Below are 9,692 nucleotides of genomic sequence, written 5' to 3'. Positions count from 1 at the left end.
GTTGTTGTTGTTGGTTGTTGCTGCAGTGTTGTTGTTGTTGGTTGTTGCTGCAGTGTTGTTGTTGTTGGTTGTTGCTGCAGTGTTGTTGTTGTTGTTGTTGCAGCGTTGTTGTTGGTTGTTGTTGCAGTGCTATTTTTGTTGTTGTTGGTTGTTGCAGTGTAGTTGTTGTTATTGTTGCAGTGTTGGAGGCGGGTAGCTACGAGCCAGACATGTTGCCCGGGTTGAGCTGCCCACGCAGCGAGCATCGGTCATTCTTACCGGACTGGCTGACCACTGATATAGTCGTACAGCCTCTAGTCAGCACTCCTCATCATTCCAGCGTCACTAACAACGGTAGGGGGCTGTGTGTGCACGTGCGTGTATGTGGGCGTGTGTGCGTGCGTGTGTGTGTGTGTGTGTGTGTGTGTGTGTGTGTGTGTGCGTGCGTGTGTGTGTGTGTGTGTGCGTGCGTGCGTGCGTGTGTGTGTATGTGGTGTGCGTGCGTGCGTGCGTGCGTGCGCGCGCGTTGTGTGTGTGTGTGCGTGCGTGGCGTGCGCTGTGTGCGTGGCGTGCGTGGCGTTGGTGTGTGTGTGCGTGTGTGTGTTGTGCCAGTGCGTGCGTGCACGATGTGGCGTGCGTGCGGCGTAGGCGTATGGCAATACAAGCAGACGTTGTACGCTGATGCAGTGTATGATGCTCATCACTGAGGAGTATGTCCTCATCCGCACACTTAATGCTGAATTGACGATAGAATGTTTACGTCTGCGTATGTAGCTGACGTTGACGATAGAAAGTTATACGTCTGCGTGTGTAGCTGACGTTGAGAACGATAGAATGTTTACGTGCTGCGTGTTAGCTGCGTTGACTGATAGAATGTTTACGTCTGGCGTGTATAGCTGACGTTGATCGATAGAATGTTAGCGTCTGCGTGTATAGGCTGACGTTGCGATTAGATGTTTTACAGTCTGCGTGTATATTTCAGCGTCACGATCGCGAAGATACGTCATTGTCGTCTGCGCATTGCCTACAGATATATTCAGCGCTTTCGCTTTTCACTCGCATCCTGTCGGGTGAGTGAGTGAGTGTATGGGTGATGTTTGTCCATGGCGTTATTGAGCCACTTAGTAAGAGTGCCGCTCTCTCTTATAATCTCTCTCTCTCCTCTCTTAATCCCTCTTTCTCGCTCTCTCTCTCTCTCTGCTCTCTCTCTCTCTCTCTCTCTCTCTGCTCTCGTCTTTAATCGTTTTCTGTGCGTCTGCTCTCTTCTCTTTCTCTCTCGCTCTTTTTCCTTGCTCTCATCTCTCTCTCGATCTCTCTCTCTCGCCTCTCTTCTTACTCGCTCTCTCTCCCTTTCGCTCTCTGCTCTCTCTCGTCTCTCTCTCTGTCCTAATCTCTATCTCTTCATATTTCTCTTCTCTCTGCTCTCCTCTCTCTCATCCTTTCTTCAGCTCGTTCTAGATCTCTCTCTTTCTCTGTCATCTCTGTTAATCTCTCTCTCACACCTCTCTCTCTCCCTCCCTCTAATCTCTCTCTCTCGGCTCGTATTTTCCTCTCCTCTCTCTCGTTCCCTAACTCTCTGGCTCTCTCTGCTCTCTGTCTCTCTCTCTCTCTCTCTGCACTATTATCCTTTATCTCTCTCTTAGCAGCTCTCTCCTGATTCTCTCTCTCACTTTAAANAAGGGAGAGAGAGCTGCGCGTATGTGCGTGCGGTGGGTATGTGTGCGCCCGCATGTGTGTGGGTGCTTGTGAGCGTGTATGCGTGTGTGCGCGCGTGCGTTTTTGTTTGCGCGCGTGTGTATTTAACCGATAAGAGGCAGATGGAAAGAGGAGAGAAAAGAGGGAGGGGTGGAGGGAACGAGGAATGAAGAGGAGATGCAGATGCAGCACTCAGATAGATGCAGAATGTAAAATGAGAAGAGAGATGCAGATTGTAAAATGAGACAAGAATGAAGAGTCACCTTCTATCCACCGTCTTTCGACTAAACATACAAGCTGAAAGAAAGCTTGCTTAATCATCATGCCCTTACAGAGTATGCACAATGAACACCTATGGTGTCAAGTGATTTCTACATATAATTCTCAGCTTTATGAATGTGAGTACCTACATATATGAATTTCGAACACATTTTCATTGTTGATAGAATAATAGAATTAATGTGAGCATAACAACTGACCAGGCAAATCTTCGAACAACCGCTGACAGGAGACATGACTTTATATACATAGGATATATATAAGGATATATTATATATATAGACTTTATATACACCAAGGCGCAATACAACTTAAAATACAACAACCTGTCCTTCCAATATTTATAATAATACACGTGCACACCAAAAATTCACGTTATACTGCAGCTGAGTAGGCAACGAATCAGTCATTTAGTTATAAATACCATGACACAAAACTTAAGCTGAAGTGCTGAGAACGCGATAATTGTCAACTGTCACCAGTTGCAAAGCTGCACCGATCACATTTCAAGCAATAAGCAAATATACACTGAGAACAATAAATTCAATTGCTATAATAAGCAAACAACAGATGCTTTGCCAAAGTTACGGTGAAAAAGCGCAGCGCAGGGGAGAGATTGATGACGTTAGGTTAGACAAATAAACAATCACGTTAAAATAAGGATGATATCGCCAATGAAAGTCAAGAATGCATCAAATTTCTCTTTTATTTGCGCATGAGAGTTAGTAGCTTGTAAGCTTTGGTCGCAGAGGGAGAGAGAGAGGGGAGAAGGGTTAGTAGCTTGCCGGCAGAGGAGAGAGAGGGGAGAGGGTAGTAGGCACTCGTCTGCAGAGAGAGAGAGGGGGAGATAGGGTTAGTAGCTTTGTCCCGCAAGAGGAAGAGAGAAGAGGAGAGGCTTAGTAGCTTGTTGAGAGCTTGTTAGTAGCTTAGAGAGAGAGTTAGTACAGGGGCGGAAGGAGGAATAAAGGGTATTATATATGTGGAGCAGATGTGGTGCTTGATCTAGTGGACGGGTGACAAGAGTAGCGGGCGATGCAGATGTTCAAGTCTGCGCAGGTGAATCAGTGCTATACTACAAAATTTCATAAACGCCTGCTTGTCCCTGACGGAAGAGAAAGAGTATGAAAAGACGGAGAGTAAGAGAGGGCTGACCGGAGGAACATACAGGGGTTTATTATAGTTAGGATGGGTTGGTGTTTCAGCCACGATTCAAACTGCCAAGTAACCCCCACTAACCACTTGGTCTTATTACCCTACTGGGACGGGGTGGTTTATGAGAGGGTAGAGAGAAGGATATTCATCAAAAGTATAGTGATTTAGTCATGGTAATACAATTAGAGACGAGGGGAGGTGAATTAACTTATGGGGGGGGGGAGGGGCGGTGTGCAGGCTGGGGTCGTTTGCTCTGGTTCCGCACACGTATAGCGACGAGCGACCCGAAACTCGAGCGCGGGGACCGTCCGATGTAACTCGTTGATGGACACAGACAACTAGGAATGCGTTGGGTTTCCCAGGGGCGGAAAAGGGTAGAAAAATGTTAAAAATTTATTGAATGTGGGACCAAAACAAAAGGAAAAGGGAAAGGAAGGCAACGGGGGGAGGGGGGGAGTCTGAAGGGGGCGGGCGATCGAGGAACAGGGAGAAGCGGAAAGCACGCGGCAGGCGCGCGTTACTTTAAACTAAGAGGAACAGGGCAAGGAGATCCTGACTTCGGGGAGTCCCGATAACGAGCCACCGCCTGTCTCAGAGACCGCATTTACGCGGGATGTCAAGGCGTAAACACCGTAGTGGCGAGCTGATGTCCTCTGACGCGTCGTCAAAACGTACTACCGAGGCTTGTTCCGGTCGTCTACGGCTCGCGCGGTCGCGAAGTGCGGTGGAACTGTTTCGCACCTAATACGTCGAAGGACCGGGAAGTTGCGGATGTATCGATTTTAACCGGCAGTACGTCGGCTGGCAATTAGCGCCGTAGCCGAATAGCCAGAGTCGGATGGTTGAGGGCTAAATAGGGGCTAAAAGGTTCGTAAAAACAGGTAACGCAACCCGTAGCGGGCGGAGCAAAGGAGAATCGATAGCGGGAATCGAATGGCCCGCGATGTGAAATCGAAGAAAAATGGGTTAGCGTACCTGTGTAGATAACGGAACCCAGGAGTAATGGATTAGCCGAACCGAGTATATCAAAGTCGTCATTTGGTGTGAGCATAGGCCCGAGCGGTGGAAAATAAGCGCTCAATAAATTCGTTATATGATGATGATGATGATGATGATCGATGGTGAATGATGAATGACCAGACAATTACATTCGACCATAGTCTTGTAAAGTAAAGGAGAGGGATAGTAAGAACGCGAGAAAGAGGTAGTGTGGGGGGAAGGTACTGTTCGTGTCTTGTGTCTGCCCTATCTCTTCGTTGCACTCTTCATCGTCTACCATCGTGTTCACGATCGTTGTTTTCCCTCCGGTCCCATCTCTCCTCATCGTTCCTGCTATCTCTCCATCGGTTTATTTACGAGTTGGCAGCATCGGTGTGTGGAGCATCACGACGAGTGTCGCCGCGTGGCGCACTGGATCACCGCCAGACAGGTAGGCTACGCCACTCATGCTTTCTCCGCACCATGAAGTCACCTCCTAGCTACGATAAGATAATGGCGTAATCAACATGGCATAGAATTGTATATTAGTAATCACTATTAGCTGTGAGGGCAATTGGGCTTCTCTCTCTACTCTACGAGTCTCGCTCCTTTGAGAATCAACGTTATAGCGTTGAATCCCCGTATTTTCTCCCTACAAGCTCAAACCTTCCTTTACGTTCGCGCCCTCCTAACTGATATAGATTAACGTACCTCGGCATTCAACGCACCCAGCTGTAGCAACTCAGGTCCGAGTAGATTTGAATGCTGGAATTAAGCCGCTCGCCCTCGCACAGCCTCCCAACAGTTGAACCGCTCCAAACACGCAACTCTCACGTGTCCCTCGACTCCGCACACGCGCTCACTGCTCGCGAGGTCTCTTCTCTCCCTCTTCCTTCCCTCTCTTCCTCTCGCCCTCCTCTCTCTCTCCCCCCCTCCCTCCTCTTCCCTCCTCCCCTCCCTCTCCCTCTCTTCTCTCACTCTGCTCTTCCCTTCTTCTCTTCTCTCCATTCCCTCTCTTTATATCACTATCTAACCATCATCATATATATGCCTCATGTACTGCCTACCTCCGCGACTCGCGCTTACTCTCGTAGTCTGGTTTGCCGCTCCCCGTCCGACTGGCAGCTACAACCTAACCTGCCACTGTGCCTCCGAACCCAGCCTGACGCTACCCGACGTCACCGCTCGCCCGCTGTCCTATTTTGCCGCCCGCCCTCTCCTCACCTGGTCGGCTGTCTCCCTGACCCGCGTAGCGCACCCTCTATAATGCACGCCGCCACCCGTACGCGCCCTCTATAAATGATACCAAACCCTCGCTAACCCGGCTCTATAATGAGCACCGCAGTTGACTAGCGCCCTCCTCACAGTTGACACGCCGATTGGAGTACAGCGTCCTCTACATAAATTGACACCCCGCCCCCCCGCCGCCCCCACCTCCCGTGGCTCCCTACCCGCGACGAGGACCCCGGCCACTCTACCACCTCCCCCACCCTCGCACCCCCCCCACCCCACATCCACCACACCCACCCTCCCCTCACCCCCCCCCCCCCCACCCCCCCCTTCCCCCCCCCTCCCCCCCCCCCCCCTCCACCCCGCCGCCCACCCCCGCCCCCCCCCCCCCCCACCCCCCCCCCCACCCCACCCCCCGCCACCCACCACCCCCCCCCCCGTGATTGGGGTCAAGCGCGTCGGCCCTCGCCCTACATTGACGCACACGCCGCCGCACTGGCCGACTGTAGTTGCTGCCACATGTTATGACATGCGACCAGCGTTCAGGATGGCCGTAGTATATTCTGGCACTAATCTACCGGGACGGGTGCGTGCCGCGATCATTGCTAATACAGCCGTACGAGGTACATGAGAGTCTCTGAGTGCGCACTATGCCGGTGAGACAAACCCACACACGACGCACGCCAACTCACGACAGTGCTACTCGCACGCGGCCGACGGTCCCGCGACCGCACGCAACGCACCAACGCAACGCACCACGCCACGCACGAGCCCCGAGCACACACGCAGATCGCGCATCTGTGACAGCTGTGCTCAAATGCGCTTCGTCATGTGCATCCCCCTGGAGTTGGAATACTAGCAGCTGATTGGACGACACTTCGAGTTTTTCAACGCGTGTATGGTTCTGGTGTGGCTGGCAAGTGGCTAGTTTCGAGTGTAGTGTTGGAACTGTGACGGCGAGCAAGAAGAAGATACCCAGTACGCAATCATCATCTTGCTGACACGCCGCGTCCCTGGATGTCCATTAGGAAATATTCAGAAGTCAGCACCTGAGTATCAGAGCAGACAGAGAGAGAGAGAGAGGAGAGAGAGTTTTTTTTCGTCCGACGGAATCTCTATTATAGCACGTCTGACAGATCAAATCGTAGTTCTGTGACCAGGCGATGAATCACAGACAGTATCTTCTCAGTCTGTCCGAGTCAGACGTGAGCAGTTAGGTTAAGTGCTGCAACTCGTTACGCCTCACTTGTTTAGCCTTTGGTCTCGTAGAGCATGATTTGTAAGTTGGTGGGTTTCCCGTGCGCAGATGATAAATGCTGGGAGGCATTCCTCGTAAAGGCGACCGCACACAGCAGCCGATTTTTACAGAACGCATGAAGGGCGATGAAGCGATGAAAGCGATGAACGATGAAGGCGAGATGAAGCGATGCAAGCGATGAAGCGATGTACGTGTGGCGGCCGGCCTGAATATTGCGAGCCTGAGAAATAAAATACACAGCGCGTCCAAGCCGAACAACACTCAAGCGGAACAATGCGAATTGAGTGTGGAACTTTAGCAAACAGCCACATCGCCCACCGCTCGATGTCCTCTACCTGTTGCAACTCTTCTAAGGCCTCACGCGCACACACACAAAATTCCGCGTCCGGAATAATCGGTTCAACAATCACAACATGTTTGATTTTGGAACGAGTACCGATAAAAATAAAATCGTTACAAATGAAGCGCAACACCTACATCGTTTGCAAACTCGCTCATCGCTTACGATTGCTTGCATCGTTTTAAAAATCGGCTGGTGTGCCCGGTGGCCGTTAAGTCTGCGAGCTTCGGGTGAGCAGTGCGTGCGTGATTGTTACGTGATCGTTGCGTGATTGTTACGTGATCGGTGCGTGATTGTTACGTGATCGCTGCGTGATTGTTACGCGATCGCTGCGTGATTGTTACGTGATGTTTGTGAGAGGATTGTGTGATGTTTGCGAGATGTTTGTGAGAGGATTGTGTGATGTTTGCGTGATGTTTGCGGGATGTTTGGGATAGAATTGTGTGATGTTTGCGGGATGTTTGCGGGATATTTGTGAGAGGATTGTGTGATGTTTGCGGGATGTTTGCGGGATGTTTGTGAGAGGATTGTGTGATGTTTGCGTGATGTTTGCGGGATATTTGTGAGAGGATTGTGTGATGTTTGCGTGATGCTTGCGGGATATTTGTGAGAGGATTGTGTGATGTTTGCGAGATGTTTGTGAGAGGATTGTGTGATGTTTGCGTGATGTTTGCGGGATGTTTGGGATAGAATTGTGTGATGTTTGCGTGATGTTTGCGGGATATTTGTGAGAGGATTGTGTGATGTTTGCGGGATGTTTGTGAGAGAATTGTGTGATGTTTGCGTGATGTTTGCGGGATGTTTGCGTGATGTTTGCGTGATGTTTGCGGGATGTTTGTGAAAGGATTGTGTGATGTTTGCGTGAGGTTTTCGGGATGTTTGTGAGAAGATTGTGTGATGTTTGCGGGATGTTTCTGAGACGATTGCGTGATGTTTGCGGGATGTTTCTGAGAGGATTGTGTGATGTTTGCGGGATGTTTGTGAGAGGATTGCGTGATGTTTGCGGGATGTTTGTGAGAGGATTGTGTGATGTTTGCGGGATTTTTGTGAAAGGATTGTGTGATGTTTGCGGGATGTTCGTGAGAGGATTGTGTGATATTTGCGTGATGTTTGCGGGATGTTTGTGAGAAGATTGTGTGATGTTTGCGGGATGTTTCTGAAAGGATTGTATGATGTTTGCGTGATGTTTGTGAGAGGATTGTGTGATGTTTGCGGGATGTTTGTGAGAGGATTGTGTGATATTTGCGTGATGTTTGCGGGATGTTTGTGAGAGGATTGTGTGATGTTTGCGGGATGTTTGTGAGAGGATTGTGTGATGTTTGCGTGATGTTTGTGAGAGAATTGTGTGATGTTTCTGAGAGGATTGTGATGTTTGTGTGATGTTTGTGTAATGTTTGTGTGATGTTTGTGTGATTATTACATAATGGTTCCGTGATGATTTCGTGATGTTTGCGTGATTTTTGCATCATGTTTGCGTAACGATTCTGTGATGATTCCGTGATGTTTGCGTGGTGTTTTCGTGATGATTCCGTGGCACATGTGTAATCGTTGCTGTGTTATGTGTCGGCAGGACATTGAGTGGATTTCGCCGGAGGAGCTCATACCTCTAATAGGCTTCACGGTCTCTCTCGTCTGCCTCACTATCACCGTGATCCTCCACATCGTCTGCTGGAGGTGAGTCGCTCTGTCGCTCCACCTTAAGCTAAGTCGCTCTGTCGCTCTGCCTTAAGTCGAGTCGCTCTGTTGCTCTGCCTCTCCTGGGAAGGAGGAGGCTGGGAGTGGAGGCAGGGGAAGAGCTGGGAAGGAGGTGTGGACAGTATTTGGGTTCGGCTGGGGAGTGAGATCATGGAAAGGAGATGGGGAGGAAAGGCAGAAGAAGCCGAGGCTCATGCTGGGAAGAAGGGGGAAGAGGTGAAGGAGGAGATGGAGGTTGAGAATGAAGGGGAGGAGGAGGAGACGGAGGAAGAAGAGGAGGAGACGGAAGGGGAGAAGGAGGAGGTTGAAGAGGAGGAGGGGAGGAGGAGGAGGGGGAGAAAAAGGAGGAGGAGGAGGAGGAGGTTGAAGAGGAGGGGTGGAGGAGGAGGAGGAAGAGGTAGAGGAGGAGGTGGAGCAGAATAAAGAGGAGGAGGAGGAGGAGGAGGGGGAGGAGGTGGGGAAGGAGTAGGAGGAGGAGAGGGAGGGGGAGAAGGAGGAGGAGGAGAAGGAGGAACAAGGGAAGGTACTAATGAGGGATGCTGCGTGTGTTTTCAGGATGCTCGTAATGAACGGATGCTCCTTCATCATCTTCTGCCGCTGTGTGGCGCTCATCGCCTGTAACCTGCTGTTAGCTGTCGGAATCAAACACACGGACGCGCAGGTACGAGACTGCTGCTAACGACCCCCCTAACGACTCCCTAACGACTCCCTAACGACTCCCTAATGACTCCCTAAGGACTCCCTAAGGACTCCCTAATGACTCCCCTAACAACTCTCTAACGATTCCCTAACGACTCCCTAATGACTCTCTAACGATTCCCTAACGACTCTCTAACGATTCCATAGCGACTCCCTAACGACGCCATAACGACTCTCTAACGATTTTCTATTGACTCCCTAGCGATTCCCTACCGACTCTCTAACGATTCCATAACGACTCCCTAACGACACCATAACGACTCCCTAACGATTCCCTAACGACTTCCTAACGACTCCCTAACGATTCCCTAACGACTCTCTCTCTCTCTCTCTCTCTCTCTCGCTCCATTTATCTCTCTCTCTCTCTCTCTCTCTCTCTCTCTCTTT

At 50.4% G+C, this 9,692-nt stretch overlaps 1 long non-coding RNA gene across 1 annotated transcript in view; it reads left to right on the top strand.

Annotated features, from left to right (window-relative positions):
- The first annotated feature begins 2,239 nt into the window (after window positions 1-2,239).
- Window positions 2,240-9,692, top strand: part of LOC106817166 — a 22,424-nt gene continuing 14,971 nt past the window's right edge. The window contains exon 1 of the long non-coding RNA XR_001395001.1: window positions 2,240-2,343. This is a non-coding gene — a long non-coding RNA (uncharacterized LOC106817166). The remainder of the gene's footprint in view (window positions 2,344-9,692) is intronic.

The sequence above is a fragment of the Priapulus caudatus genome, unplaced genomic scaffold (assembly GCF_000485595.1).
Source record: "Priapulus caudatus unplaced genomic scaffold, Priapulus_caudatus-5.0.1 Scaffold1616, whole genome shotgun sequence".
NCBI classification, from domain to species: Eukaryota; Metazoa; Priapulida; class Priapulimorpha; order Priapulimorphida; family Priapulidae; genus Priapulus; species Priapulus caudatus.
The sequence above is the reverse complement of the archived record's forward strand: the minus strand, read 5'-3'. Positions and strand labels throughout refer to the sequence as shown.